We start from the raw sequence: 15,691 nt of genomic DNA, 5'->3' as shown, positions 1-15,691 counted from the left end.
GAAATGTAATAAAATTAATATAAGCCTGTCACCATTTTTCGTTAGATATTGAAGATTCTTGTTTTCCATTTATCCCTGGTGTCAGTATTCAAAAACTGATAATCTTTTCTGAGAATAATGTAGTGCATTGCTTGTCCAGTCCTGTAATTTTGCAAATTAACTGAACCACGGAGTTTCATGGTTGTGATGGTCATTTCGAAAGAACTATTTTTATTCTTTTAATTGAAAGTAGCTCACTACACTTTTTGAGCGGCATAATTTGCCGTATCTGTCTCCTTTCCTTCTATGAAATTGATCCTTATAGAAATGTGTAAATGATGTGTAAGGTTTTAGCAAAGAGTATTTACTGAGAAGCACTCTGCTAATGTAAATACAACTGCAGTGAGTTACTTTAGTGATCAGGTCATTAAACTTAATGTCAGTAATAGATACTGACAAAAGCCATCCATCAGCTTTGCAATGTAATGTTTTGGTTTAACAGCTGTAAGTCTCTACTTCAGTGTTCACACAAAAGTAGCGTGTGCTGCACTTTTATGATCAAGCACTTAAAGGACCAAATCTATCCCAAAACACTCACACATGGTTATGTTGAACTTCAGGCATATGAGTTACTAATTGTGAATACACTTGTAAAGATGGGAGGTTGAAGTTGCTGCCTTGTGGTATTTGGCATTTAATGTTTTGGCAAATGAGACGTACAGGTTATAATTCTGTCTTTTAGCCTCAAAATCCTGTTATTTTGTGATACACTTAGTGGACTAAACATTAAACGGCAGTGGGGAAGGGAATGATGAGTAATAATAATTTATGAGTATGTCTTTGTAGTGGTTTGTGTCTTATGTTCCATGGAAGCCTGCCTTTAGTTTTCATAACTTTGCTAACATGTATTCTTCTTTGTCAAGTACCTGTGTTGATTTAGAAGAATGTAAATGTCCTGGGTTCAGCAGTAGCAGTCATTTCTTCTTTTTAGTAGCTGATGCAGTTCTGTGGTTTTGACTTTTGGCCTGAGAACAGCGCTGATAACACCGATGTTTTTAGTTACTGCTCAAATATATAGTCTGACCAAAGACTTTCTGAGCCTCATGCTCTGCCAGGAAGGAGGGGAAGTCAGAAGGAAGCAGAGACAGGACACCTGACCTGAAGTAGCCAAAGAGGTATTCCATACCACAGCACATCATGACCAGGATGTAATTGAGAGTTACCTGGAAGGGCCAGTGCACTGCGGGGTTGGACTAGGTATCCGTTGGTGCTCGGTCAGGCTGGGTATTATTGTTGTGGGTGGTATTGCATTCTCTGCCCTTGTTATTTCCTTTATCATTATTATTATTGGTAGTAGCAGTAGTGATTTGTGTTATACCTTAGTTACTAAACTGTTCTTATCTCAGCCCGTGGGAGTTGCATTCTTTTGATTCTCCTTCCCATCCCTCTGGGAGTGGTGGGAAGAAAAAGGGAGTGAGAGAGAGACTGCGCAGCTGATTTATGGCTGACTGGTTTTAAACCATGACAGTAAACTACTTCCTTGGTGTGCATTGTGGAAGCTTCAGTGCATTTGTCTTTGAACTGGGCTTTTATTATTTTTAGAAAAATAAAAATGAGCCTCTATGAACTGCTAATATATCATTATATATACACTTTTATGCTGTTCTTAATAAATAGAGCTGAATTAGCTGATTGAAACCAAGCTCACTGCTTTTGTTGAAAGAAATATTTTGTGATTAAGTAAAGCTAAATAGAAGCAATCTTTTTTATAAAAAAGTGAAGAACTGTCGTGGTTTAAACCCAGTCAGGTAACTTGTTCACTCACTCCCAGTGAGTGGTGCTGAGCTGACAACAATCGAGGTCCGTGTCCCCCCCCCCCACTGGGGCTCTCCGCTTCCCCGCTCCCGGAGGAACGGGGAGGAGGATCGAAAGAGTGCAACTCCTACGGGTTGAGACAAGAACAGTCCAGCAACCAATGTACACAAATCACCACCGCTACTATCAACGACAACAATGATACGGGAAAATAACAAGGGAAGAGAATATGATAACACCGGCCAAGAAAACGAGTCCCACTCGGAAGCCCGTGTCCTTCCGGGTAACTCCCAGTTACCCCCCACCCCGGGCATGACGTGCTGTGGTATGGAATACCTCCCCGGCTAGCCCGGGTCAGGCGCCCCATCTCTGCTTCCTCAGAGCTTCCCCTCCTCCCTGGCAGAGCATGAGCCTCACAAAGTCCTTGGTCAGGGTAAACATCACTTAGCAACAACCGAAAACATCGGCTTCACCAACACTGTTCTCAGGCTGGAAGTCAAACCACAGCACTGCACCAGCTAACACAAAGGAAAAACATGACTGCTACTGCTGAACCCAGGACACAATTTGACTAATTTATCTAGAAAACCAATTAAAATTATAGTTCAATCTTCTGAATGTTGGGAAGACTCAAGATGGCTGATATCTAAAGATCCACCTTCATGTTGAGGAATTTTACTGATAGTCTTTAAAAAAGGTTACCGAAGAATTGTTAGAACTAAAAATGTGAAATAGTAAGGAAGATTTCATGCTTCAGCACCAAGAGAAACTTCTTTCAAGGTCCCTGCTGTAGAAGCTGTCAACAATTGCTGTGTTTTATGACGTTAAGCTGACAGATCTCACTTTGTCCTGGTATTGCACAATAACTGGGAGGAGATGCCAGGTGCGGACCCATGAGGCAATTACTCTCTAGGCAGAGCTTTATATGAACTAACCTCTCCGAGAGAGCTTGTGTGGTCCCTGCAATATATCTCAGGCTAAGTTATGAAGAAAAGTGGTATTCCCATTTTTTTCTGATCATCTTCATTCTATATCACTCTTATGAGGGTACTCAAAGAGATCAGATTGGTGGGAATGTAGGTATTTGAAACCAAATAAATCTTTTATTTTCAGTAACAAACAGCAGTCCTTTGCTACTTTCTCAGTGTGGGGGTATATTGGTTTCTTTTTTCCAATATAAATGTCCAGTCACTCTGCTAATTTTTATTCCTGGATTTTCATGTAACATTTATCATGGGATTAGTGGACGTTTTTTTTAGTATTTAGACTTATTTGATGTAACTGTATTAGTACCTTAGTACCTTTGGTGACTTTTTTTTTTTAATAAATATAGTAATATATCTAGCTATGAAGACATTGTTGTGAATCTTTAAAGATGCAGAGTAACCTCTAGAAATGCATTCTTTTGCTTGTCTGAACATTGCCAGGTTTTTGTATCAGAATAATCACTTAGCCCTTCTAATTGTTTTATGCCTCAAAGAAAACAGTCTTTGGTTGTTTTTTTCTGTGATTGCCAATCCATGTTAAGAAATATAGGAAAAAGGAATTACAGAGAGAGACAAGTGGTCTGAAACCAGGAAAGGGTTTTGACTAGGAGTCAAAAGAAAAGCTATTTCACCAGTAAAATAAAAGTTCAGGCTGCTAAAGATGAAGCGTACAATGCTTGGGTTTGTTTGCATTTTTTATTGATTTGGTTGATTTATTTCCAATGAAAATTTGATAGAACTGAAGATGGAATTAGCCGTTTTTCATTTTCTGGGCTTAGTACAAATTTTTAATAGAGCTCATGTACTAAATATGAATGAAAGGAAATTCATGTGGTAAAGTTGATTCATCATTGGAAAAAGGGAACCATTAATAAGATATCGGGATTAACTTGTGTGTTATTTGCTATATGGTCAGATTTAGATATAATCTGAAATTGTTTGGAGTAATTTCAGACAGATGGTTTTGTTCTTTTGAAGACCCTTTGTGGTACGCAGTATCATGCCATGTAATGAATTCTGCAACATGAATTTTTCTTCACTCAGTACTTCCCATAAAGGGCAGCAATGTGGCTGTGCTTCTGAGCAGCGTCCTCTCCTGATGCTTCTACTCTCAAACAGCAATAATTGTGCCATCCTTTCCATGGTTACAGATTGTGTCCTCTCTGCAGCAGGCAGGCTCTGTGCAGAGGAGCCACCACAGTCAGTCCTTGAAAGGTTGGTCCTGAGGAGGCTATTGGCCAAAGTTAGTGAAAGCTGGACATGTGTGCTGGACCCAGGGATGGGTTGTAAAGGGCTGTTGCTGTGTTTTAACACCTATGCCATGCTGCTGCAGGGGGTGTAAGATACATCATCTCTGCTGCTGTTAACCTGCACAGTAGCCACATAGAAGTCTTCTCTCAGAGGGGACTGCTCATGAGGAGACACCTTTCTCAGAACTGCTGATTAAACGCTGCACAAAAAGATTCCAAAGATTTTTTTTCTTTAGGATACTGGCCCTCTCTTGGCAGCAAGAAAGCTGAAATGTGTAGAGAGATGCAATAAGGTTTGGAAAGCAACTGCACATGAAAGCAGAAAATCTTTGAGGGATTGCACTTTGAAGTTATGGTACTGGTCACACAGATGTAACAAATCTGTGACCAACTGTGGACAAAGCTAGCAGAGAAAAAGCAGGAGAGTCTGACTCACATGGTCCTATGCCTCTTATCTTGAAACCTTCAACTCGCAATGCCACCCTCATTCAAGAGACTACATTTATATGACCTGCTCACTTAGTTCTTCCCTTCCTGCAAGCCCTGTCAAACTGATTCCTCTCCTGAGGTGCCAAAATCAGAATTTTACATTTAGATAAAGGGTGGCTTGGCCGCGGGAACATCGATATTAACACTTGTGGCAACCTGCCTATCTGCACCTGCAGTGATTCAAGGTTGCTGTGCCACTACTGAGCTTTTATAAATCAAATCTCCAAAAGAATGGTGTGAGGAGATTTTACTGTCCTCTTTACTGTACTTTTTAGGAAGGGGTCCAGAAAGGCTTAGGAAAAAAAGACCAAAACCAAAACTAAAGGGATTGAGTGCCCTGCATTGTACAGTGTACCATTCTGCTTGTCTATTTGGTTTTCCTTATTTTCTTTCAACCATATGACTAACCTCACCCCTTTGCATTCAGCAGCTGAACAAAATGCACAGTGATATACTCAGAAGAACCCACTCATTCCTTACAGCTTTTATGACAAAGATGTCCCTCCGCATGTCCATGTTGGCCTCTGACCCTACACATTTACTTCAAGTAAACATGCCAGATGGCAGAGAAAAGTGGTAGAGCAAAGAACAATCCTCTGGGGCCAGGAGTCATGAAATCCTTCTCTGCAAAGCAAACTTAAAAGCAACAATTTCAACAAATGCTTAGATCAAGTTTACAGCTAGAATGAAAGGAAGACAGAGAAAAAAAGAAGAAAAAAAAAATCCTCAACCCAACTCTCCCGTTTCATATTTTGTTTTCTGTACTACTAACTACATTAGTAATAAAAACAAATAAAAATATGAGCAGTCATTAGAAAAGACAGACGGACTGAGTTTTTATGCAGAGAGGTGGAGGCAGGCTTGCATTTGGAAATGAGCATTCAAATCTGGAGCTTGGATAATGCAATGACCCCATGTCCCTCTCCCTCCACGGGGCACTGTTGGAACACAAGAGGTAAAGCTGCTGCCACCACTGCTGAGCCTGTCATTCTCCTTTGCACAGAGGAAAAATTTCAAATCAGGGGATACCTCGTATATGGGCCATAACCTGCCACTAGGGATCGTGTAATGGTGATGGGCGTTGCAGAAGAGTGTAGTGTAGAGAACAAGGGGAGCAAAGTTCAAGGAGTGAGAGGTATATCCAATTAGCCCATCTGACACAGCAGGAAGAAGCAAACACATTCTATGGTGTATACTGCATTCCCAGTTAGCTGGCCTAGCAAAGGATGCTACTTCTACCAACAGAGAGAGCTTGTCTTACACTCAATCATCATCCCAGAAGCTTTGCTCTTGATGTGTTTTGGTGGACAAGGTGGAAAGGTGTTCAGTTCATTAAGCTTTTCAATACAAAGGGGATGCCCATTCATCTCCTCAGCCCACCTATTGTTCACAGACTTAGGATCAAATCCCCATTTGGAAGATCAGGCTGGGGCGTGGCAGCATCACTCCAGAGCCCAGTGATAATTTGGCTGCCTAGATGTAGAACCAGGTGCTTTTAAATAGGTGCTTCTGCAGCATCCTTCTTTTCTGAAATGTTACGGGCTGCTTGACCCACACACAAACCATGACCTAACAGTTTGAATGCAGCCTTTGTAACAAGTTCTCTGAAAAAAAAAAACCTCTGACAAGTTTCCTTGTCAGCCCTAGGGCACTTGACTGTAAGAGGTAAATAGCCACTGAATTTTCTTTTGCTCTGCAGGCAGAGAGGTAGAAGTGTGCAGAGCAGGACTGCCTTCTCAAGACCAACCACAAACCTTGCAGCACCTCAGTTCTGTCCTCCACAATGCCTTTGATGTGTCCTGAAATGTCCTGGGGAAGAAGGAGAAGCTGGACAGGGATGTAGACTGCTCCCTGTGTAGCTGGTCACGGACTACTCCCTCTGGTTCATACACAGTTCATCTGGACCTCCTGCTGCCATCCTTTTTCCTGACTGATGCTTTGTTCTGTAACTTTAAACTGTCTCAATTCTGCCAGAAATCTTTGTTTCAAAAAGATAGCTATGAATATGCCAAGAGTAGGGGACGTTGTCCTTCAAGTAATCTACCTACTTGTAGTGCAGCTGTTTTCCCTGAAACAATGTCATTAACTCCTCCTGAGGATCTGGCCCACAAATGTATTGTTTTAAAAAATAACTTCACCTGCAAGATCCATAAAGTAAGCAAAAGGGGACCTTCAGCAAAGTCTTTAAAATTTCAATGTGTGTTAAATATGTTCCGTACTTCAGAAGGATTTTCTTTAGTACAACCTCCTTGGTCTTCACAAAGTAAATCTAACTGCTGACAATTCTGAAAATTGGGAATTGCAAACTTTTAATTACAGTAGTAGTCAGGCATGGAGACATTGTCACACTCCTTTAACTGAAAGGGAATGTTCTTTTTTTCCCTATATGTTATATAAAACATTTTCTTTTTTAAACAAAAATTACAGATAGTAATGGTTATTTCATAGGTTTAGCTTAGACTAAGAAATTGCCATTGATTTTTTTTATTTCATTATTTTGTATAACTACAGAATTTTGCTTAAGTATTGCACATGATTACATACAGTATGTGTAACTATTTGTTGTGATATCGTGGGCTGTATTTAAATACAAGTACTAAAAAAATGCAGGATGGTGGTTTAGCAGAAACCATTCCAAAAGTCCTCAGGAGCATGCTGAAGCACAGAGGCAAACAGGGCATGAACAGGTGTTAGCCTCATTGTACCATCTTCTGCCTAAAGGTCTCCCAATTCAGTTGTCATGGGGGATGTAAAAACAATGGGGCAAAAACTGTGGCAAGAGGACTTGGAGACTGAAAGTTGTTGCAAATCTCTTTTAGATGACATGACAATGTTGTCTGTAAGGAGACAGTAAGACAGGAGATATGTTGGAACTTCCCTTGTTTAGCTCTGTTAAAAACATGGAGCTGCATTTGAAATGGTGGCTTTATCTCTTGCCCATTTTAGGTACACCGCTGCATTTCATAACACTCCAAACTGCAGTTAGCCTTTTTTCTAAATTGCTTGCCTAATTCATCTTTCCTGCCTCTGAGTTTTAGGATGCGCTTGAGATATGGGTTCAAGTTTTCCTCACAGTCAGGAAGGTTAAAAGATTGCCTATTGGAAAACAAAAGAAAAGATTCTCACATAATTACACAATGGCATGTACTGGATATTAAAAAGAGCATCAACTATCATGGGACTTGAAATACAAATATAGTGCCACCAATAATCTGGGACCTAAAACCTCATCTGAAAAGTAGAGCAGCTAGCAGGATGCCCTGCTGGCTTTAATGGCATGCTGCAAGAGGAGCGTTAGAGCACTGTCACAGCTCTGACTCCATGGTGAGGGTCAGGATTCATTAGCCCTTCACAATAAGTCAGCAGTGCCACCTCTGGAGACAGAAGCTCATGTATGTTACTGCAGCCATGCAAAGTGATCAGCCCTCACTGTGGTATCTAACTTGAGAGAAAATCAAGGAAACATAGGAAAATGAATATCTGACAGCAACCTGGAATAGCAATGTAAAGGCAAAGGTCTTTCTGGACAGGTATTCTGCTGTGAAGAATGACAGTTTATGTCCTGTTGACAATTTTCATCTATCCCTCCTTAGACAGTCTTGATTTTTTATCTTACTGTAAGCAAATGCAAAGGTGCACCACTATGCAACTTATTATTTTATCAGATATGAAGCTTCTCTTTTAACTCAGGCTGCACAGTATTTCTGATTACTTGGCTACCAGCCAAATGCTGTGATTGGGATTTTACTGCTCCCTTAGCTACAACAAGGCTAAGCATCAGCGTACAGAGCAATCCAGTGCTGTATTTCTTCTTGAAATATAAGTTGTTTTCTGTTGTCTCCTTTTCCCCTTAGTTTTTACAGAGACATGGAGATGAACTGGATAGGGGCTGGCCAGTGGTTCTGGGCAGCTTTGGAGCAGTTCTTGTGTGGTGCAGGTTAGGCTGAGAAGAGGGAATTAGGCTGTCTACACAGGAGGTATCTCCAGGGAGGCTGGTCTGCTGCAGGAAGCGCTGTGTATCTCCTTACAAGTTTGCAGAGCCTATGTACTAACAGAGCAATGTGTTGGACTGTGCACAGACATGTACCTAGCAGAGGTGATGAGAAATAAGTTCCCCAGGCAAGAACCATGGAACCACTGAGATAAACTTGTTCAGCAGAGCTGGAGCTCTGAGCTTTTCTCTATAATGAAAGGCTATGAGGTGCTCAACTAGGCACAGCTGAACAGGGCTGAAGGCATGGAGTCCATGTGGGAGCTGTGTTTGAGAATGTCTTGTTAGATTGATTGGGAGGGTCAATAATACGATTTTCCTCAAACGTTAAAAAAATTAAAATTGCTATCCCTGCATTGATGTAATCCCTGGGCTAGAAATTATCATCCTCCCAGGAAAAATGAATCTCATAAGTGTACCACATACAGTTAGAATTAAAAATCCTGATTAAAAAAATAGAATCAACATAGGCTTTTTTTTAATTTATTTTTTATTTATTTTTTTTTATTACCAGAACCACTAATCAAGCTAAAAAAAGTGGTGCTTAGAAACTTGCATGGTTTCCTTGTTGGAAATCTGCCCAAACTACTCAGCCTTCCAATCCTTACAGCTAAAATTACTGATGAAATTCTCATAATAAAATTAATAATTGATACACCATAATAGTTCTGTATCTTAAAACTTTTGGCTGGGATTGACACAAATGGTTGTGACTAGGGAATGCTCAATGCTGCTAGAGCCCAGCAGTTGCTAGCTAAATAAAAACATCACTCCTGGGTGTCCCAGCATGTCTAAGCATCCAAGTATCACAAATAAATCAGTTTCCTACTGTACATTGAACTATATTTGGAACAAGTTTATTTGCAGAAATTCTAGCTTCAGCTGGCTGTGCATTTATGAAAAATGAATAGAAGCTTTACCACTCAATAGGCATTTTAATGAGAAAAATTTGCTTAGAAATAGAGCTGGTCAAATGATATCCATAAATAACCTATGTGCAATTTTTTCTCCTATCAGTGTTTGAATAAATTCTGGTTCTTAAAACCTGCAAAGCAGTATTTTAAATAATGGTATCCCACAGTCCTTCCAACAATCTGAAAACTGTAGTAGAGATCTTGCAGGACTGGAAGTTGCTGTTTGGTCTCTTCACATTGTTAGTCAGGGTTCCTGCCTAATATTAGTTTACCATAAAGTCAATGTCTTGGGCCTTTGACCTCCAAAGGCTCTAGATTGTCTTTTGATATATGATGGCTCAACACTTGCAAGATTGTGGCACCTCCTTGAACATGTTGAGTCAACATCTGTTATGTTTGGAAATTGCTGGTTTATTCCTTGTGCTTTATATATAGCTTTATATATACAGCAGTGATGAGCATACCTGAAGCCATTTTATTTCCTTGTTCCTATTAACCTCTCTGAAACACAGTGAGGGAAGAGAGGGGATCATAGGCCTGTGCCTTTGTGCACTGCCCAGCGACACCGGTTGCTGGTAGCAGCATGAATTGCATAGACTGCCTGTCTTTAGTACAGTGGGGGAATCTGAATGGAATTGGTAATTTCTCTTGATAAATTTCTGGCACAGCGTCTTCAGAAGTAAATACTGGCTCAGAACAGCTCTGCATGATGCATTGTCTTTCTCTGTGGTGGCTGGAGGAAAAGAATAAAAGGAGCTTCAGTTTTGCTCCCTACCAGGAAGATCAGGAGATATAAATTGCTAAGGAAGAAATAAAAGATGAAGAATTCACATCTTAGTGCTATCCCAAGCTTGACTACAGTATCTACTTTGCTATTTTTCTTTTTTTTTTTTTTTTTTCTGCAAATGCTCTTAATCTGGTCTTTACATTTCCCATCTGACATATTGTTGACTCTAAGACCTACACAAACCATGATATTTAAAGTAAAGGAAAAGGTTGAAATCTTTCTTAACTGTCTCCTGAACATTGGAGACCTTGTGAAAGAGAGACTTACTACTTGTTTTCAGGTTTTCCTTCACAAATATGAAAGTCACAGACTTAGTGAATTCCTTATTCCTTTCTTTCATAGAATGTATAGATCTTTTTTTTAAGTACAGCTCTATTTGCAAAGTGCATGTTCATCTTTGGGTGGAAAGTGTTAAAATAATGTACAGACTCTAATGAAGCCAGGGATTTTTGTTTCTCTGTACAGCACCTAACACATTGGGTCCTGATACAGATACTGGTGATTTTAAGGCACTGTGCCAATTAAGTAATGATATTTAAATTGCTATTATACCATATTTCCTCAGATATGAGTAAAAAAGCTTCTTCTTAAACCTTGTTAAGGATCTTCTATTCAGGCTAATAGTATACAACAGAGAACATATGAGGCAATGAAAATCCCACTCTGCGTCTCAGACTTTTCCAAGAGCAAAGGATTTTTTCCAGTTTCTTATCACTTCAATAGTACCAACCTCACAGACTCAGAAATGGACGGGGTGGTATCCTGTAAATTCTCACATGAATAATACAGACCTCAGAGTGAAAAAGCAATTGAAAAAAAGGCTGTGAAGAGACAAAAATAAAATTACTAAAAAGCAATTATGTTAACTCTTAGCAGGGTTTTCAGTTAAGTCTATAATACCTCACAATCAACAGCATTTAAGGGAGCTGGAAAATCCAACAGTATGAGAACAGACATTTTATCATTGCCCATTACCAGTGTGACGTTATTTACTGTTCCACCCAGGAACATGAGCAGACAAATACAAGTGAATCTCAGTCAGTAAGATATGTCTGGGGTATTTTTTGTCATAAGATTTTTGTGTGCATGGTTTGGGGCATGGCCATTGCACCATCTCTGTGAGAATGGTTTTCAGCTAAGGTCTTAGCCACTTTTTTTTGTGATGGCAAGGAGTATGGCTCCAGAGTATGTAGCTTGTCTTGCAGTCTAAAACTGACAGAGGCTCCACAAATCACTTCTTTATGTGCACAAAAGCACACCATCCCTTTTCAGTGGGAGGACTCCAGTGATGTATCTCATTAGAATTGCTGTGCTTCCTATTACTTGAGACACATCTGCTGCTGAGGTCTTCACATGTATTTCATCATAGAATCAGAAAAATAGTTCTGGAAAAGACCCCAAGAGGTGCTTTAGTTCATCTTTATTTTCGAAGGCTGATCCAAGGCAGGATTCTGGTACTCTATTGATGTAGATTGCAGATTCCCCAGATCACCTAGGCCTGTGCTTTAATATCTGTTATCACTAAAAGTTTTTCCTGATGTCATATTTTAGGCTTCCATTGCAATCCAAGCCCATTACTTAAGTAGTTTTTTTTCTTTTCTCTTACAACTACTTCTGGTATATTTTCATTAAAAAAATTATACCTCTCCTTAATTTTGCTTCTATAAACCAAACATTTCTACTTTTCTAAAATTGCATTTAGTACTCTCTGGATCATTTCCACTTGAAATGTCTTCTGTGGATTCTGCGCTCTGGCTGAGACACTGCCATTTCTGAGTAGAGTGGAAAGATTACTTTACACATCTTACTGTCAACTCTCCTCCTTTTTTCCATATATCTTCCATTGATATTTGTTTTTTCTGAAACAGCACATCATTGTTTACCTGTTGATCAATTTGCCATTTACTGTAACTCCCGTGTTTTCTTCAGCAGATCTGATTAATCAATTTTTCCCTATCTGTCAGCTGCAGGATTGATTATTCTTGTCCAAGTGCAAACTTCACATTAGTCTTATTTCATCTGATCTGTTCTTCAATTTATCAAGACTATTTTGAGTTCTAATTTTCTTTTCTTCGATGTGCATGTAGTCCTTATCTCTGTCAATTTAATAAGCACATTTTAATTAAAAAATTGAATAATATCAAACATAAACCTGCAGAACATTCAATTCTTCCTTCATATTTGATAGTGATTCATCAATAATCACCTCTTTGACTATTATCTTGTTTGGTAAAGGTTTTATTTGGTCCTATGGTAGTTTCGTATTAAGCACTATTTTCTTGTTTTCTGGCTTGTTCCTAGGAAGGTCTCATGTCAAGAAAGGCTTTTAGAGAGGTCTCATGTTAGTGAAGTTAACAACTGCCATGCATGTTTTCTTCTATGAGGCATAATCCTCTATCATAGAAAATTTGCCTGAATTGATAAAGTGCACTTTCAGCAAAAGCACACAGGATGTTGTTCATATCTTTGTTTCCTTTTAGTTGCTTTGTTTAAAGTAAAGTTTATGTTTGATGATTTCTTTCAGACATCTTCCAGGAATAGAAGTAAAACTGAAATTCCCTGGCTTGCCTTTCCCTCTTACACTCATAATCACAGGCACTTTATCTGCCCTTTTCAACCCTTTGAAATCTTTCTTGGCTTCCATGGTCTCTTAACAATCACTAAATCACTAAATAATAACATGAAAATTATTTCTTCACTGGGACCATAATTTATTTTAATCTTGTCCAGCCTATTTTTACTCTATTCTGGTTTCATGCTTTATCACTGGTGTTGATGCTGTTCGCAAACTTATCATAGTTTAACTATACAATGAAACTAAGCTCCAAAGGTCACTAGTAATGACTTTAATGCAAGTAATAAGAAAAACCCATCAAGAAAAAGAAGCAGCTATACCATACCTGCTGGTAACATTCTCAAAGTCTTACAACTTGTTTTTTACACTAAAAAATCTCAATGTATCTAGGTGTTGGGTTAAGGAGTGATATATCTTCTCATTACAAAATGCATGCTTTTACCCTCAATTTTCTTGCAGTGATATCTCTTATATCACTGATCTTCTAACTGTGATTTGAAATCTGTTAAGGTAGGATATCTATTTTATTTCATAACACTAATAGAAAATAGTGAAGGTCTAATGTTTAATACCAGGATGCTTTTCATGGGTAATTAAATTCAAATGGTGGGTTTGCCATGGTCTCTGAAAGCCCAAATCTTTCTTTGGAGCAGAAAGAAAGAGGCAGCTCAAAACTCTGGAATTAACAGCTGACAGCTTTTAAAGGCAGAGTTTGTACAGAAATCATGGAATACAACACAACTAACCAAAGGGTTTCTAATTTTGAATGTAATAAGATCAGGTTTCTGAAGCTGTTAGAGGGAACAGTGAGTTTAAAAAATAGCGTGCTTGTAATTTTTTCTTGGGATCCGTATTCCGGTAGACAGGTGGCTTTATTTGTTTTGGGAGCCTGAATATCAGCGATGAATATCTAAGCTGGAATGATCTCTCTGAAGAGTGTCACAAACACATGCAAAAGCCACAGACTGGGGTTTTTTTTAGAATTTGGAATGTTTACATTTTCCTCTCATTTTTTTTATTGCTTGTCCCCTTTAATTTATTCACTTTGGGAGCTGGATCAGAATCTATGGATGTTAAAGAGACAGAATATTTTAAATTCAGTGCTTTCTCAGAGCTAATGCAATACAACGCTCACCATAGTGTGCCTGGGAACAATTGTGCCTGGTTATCCAGAACTACTTCTCCAAGCCATTCTTTGGAGGATTTTCCTTTTTACGCTTGTGGTCATGCTTTTTAAATTTCTTTATAAAGCAGTGAATCCTTTTTACCAGATACTATACTGGGGGCAAGAGGGCAATGGGGTTCCTCTGTATGAGAGAAAGTATTAAATTTTGCCTGATGTTGTGATGAAAGATGTATACATGGGTCTTTTTTTCTTCCCAGAAACAATTATTTAATGTAATAAACTATACCTGTAAGAGACTGTAAACTTTCATACAAACCCTGTCCTATTCCCTCCTGCCTGTTGATTTCCAGCCTCTGCTGCCCAAAGAGAAGCTCCATTTGTCTTGCTCATCCTGCAAGGACAGGGGGCAGGGGGCCTGACAGCACAGACACTCTTCAGACTAGCTAGCAGTAAACCACGGGGAATGACCACCATTTTTCCACTGCTGAGACTGCAGGTGTCACCTCTGCTATTTCCTTGAGTTATAGATGATTGTGTGTGTAATTCTTACCTAAATGCATTTTTTGTGTTTCTCTCCTGACCCAACAAATAGAGGCACTGTACTTAAACTTCCCTGCAATCAGAAAAACAGAAAATTCAGCTGGTAGCAGCATGAAGAGCTGTAAAGTGATTTAATTGCAAAAGTGTGAAAAATGCTGAGCTGGGGATGCTGTGCCTTCAATAATGCCTTGAAAAGACTACAAAACCCTTCCCTATAACTTCATCCAGTTTCAACTGCAAAACAACAGATTTGCCTACAACTTATGAAGCCAAGGGAAACAGCAGTCTTCCATACTGTCTCATTGGTACTGAAGATGCTCATGTGAATAAAAAGGCATGAGTTGTCTGTTTCTCTGTAGCATGAGTGTTTACACCCTGAGGATCTTGTTCCATGTGTAGCTAAAGAAGGTTTATAGTTTCACCAAAGTTACAGTTTCACTCAAACAAATTTTATTTTCATCCAAATATTTGAAAATGCTTTCAAAATGTTTCAAGAAGTATTTATAGAATGCTTTCAGCAGCAGGTGGTCCTCAAGTACAAAGGGAAAGCACAGCCACAGAGGGACCAAGGAAAAGTATACTTAGTCAAAAAGGGTAACATAAAAAAGCTGTAACATTTATTTCATTCCTATATACCATTATGGATGTTTAAAACTGTGCTAGTTATTTATGAGCCATGAGAAGCATGGAACTTGGTAGGAAATGTGGAGTGTGAGTATAAAGTAGAGGTCACTCAATGCCTTTCAGAATTAGAAGCCTTGAAGACATGATGTGTATTAACATAGAGATGTGTATTAACATGGAGAATTTGTAGAAAACAGAAGAGAAACAACATCAGCAGATGTGGCAACACCATTAAAACCCACAACCTTAGAAGATGTCTTTTTCTTTGGAAACTTTATTTGGAAAACAAGAATGACATACTGTTTTATGTTGTAGTGACAGGGATTATTTTGTGCCTCTTCACAGGATCTTTTTGAGATCACAGTGGCATTGATAACTTAATGATTTACAGATTTACAGATGTCTTAATTCTTATTTTAGGAATATTCAATACTCTTTTGATAGCAGGTGTATCACCTGCAGAGTGACAACATTTATGTCTATGTTTCTGAATATACAAAGCTATTTCCCCCCCTCAGAAAACACAAACATTGCTTTTAAGTTGTTCCCTTCATTAGGAAGGGTACCCAGAGAAGTTGTGGCAGACCCATCAAGGGGCCAGGAAGTGTTTAAGGC

This window comes from Pezoporus occidentalis, unplaced genomic scaffold (genome assembly GCF_034315485.1).
Source record: "Pezoporus occidentalis ecotype Australia unplaced genomic scaffold, CSIRO_AGI_Poc_V1 ctg86, whole genome shotgun sequence".
NCBI classification, from domain to species: Eukaryota; Metazoa; Chordata; class Aves; order Psittaciformes; family Psittacidae; genus Pezoporus; species Pezoporus occidentalis.
The sequence above is the reverse complement of the archived record's forward strand: the minus strand, read 5'-3'. Positions refer to the sequence as shown.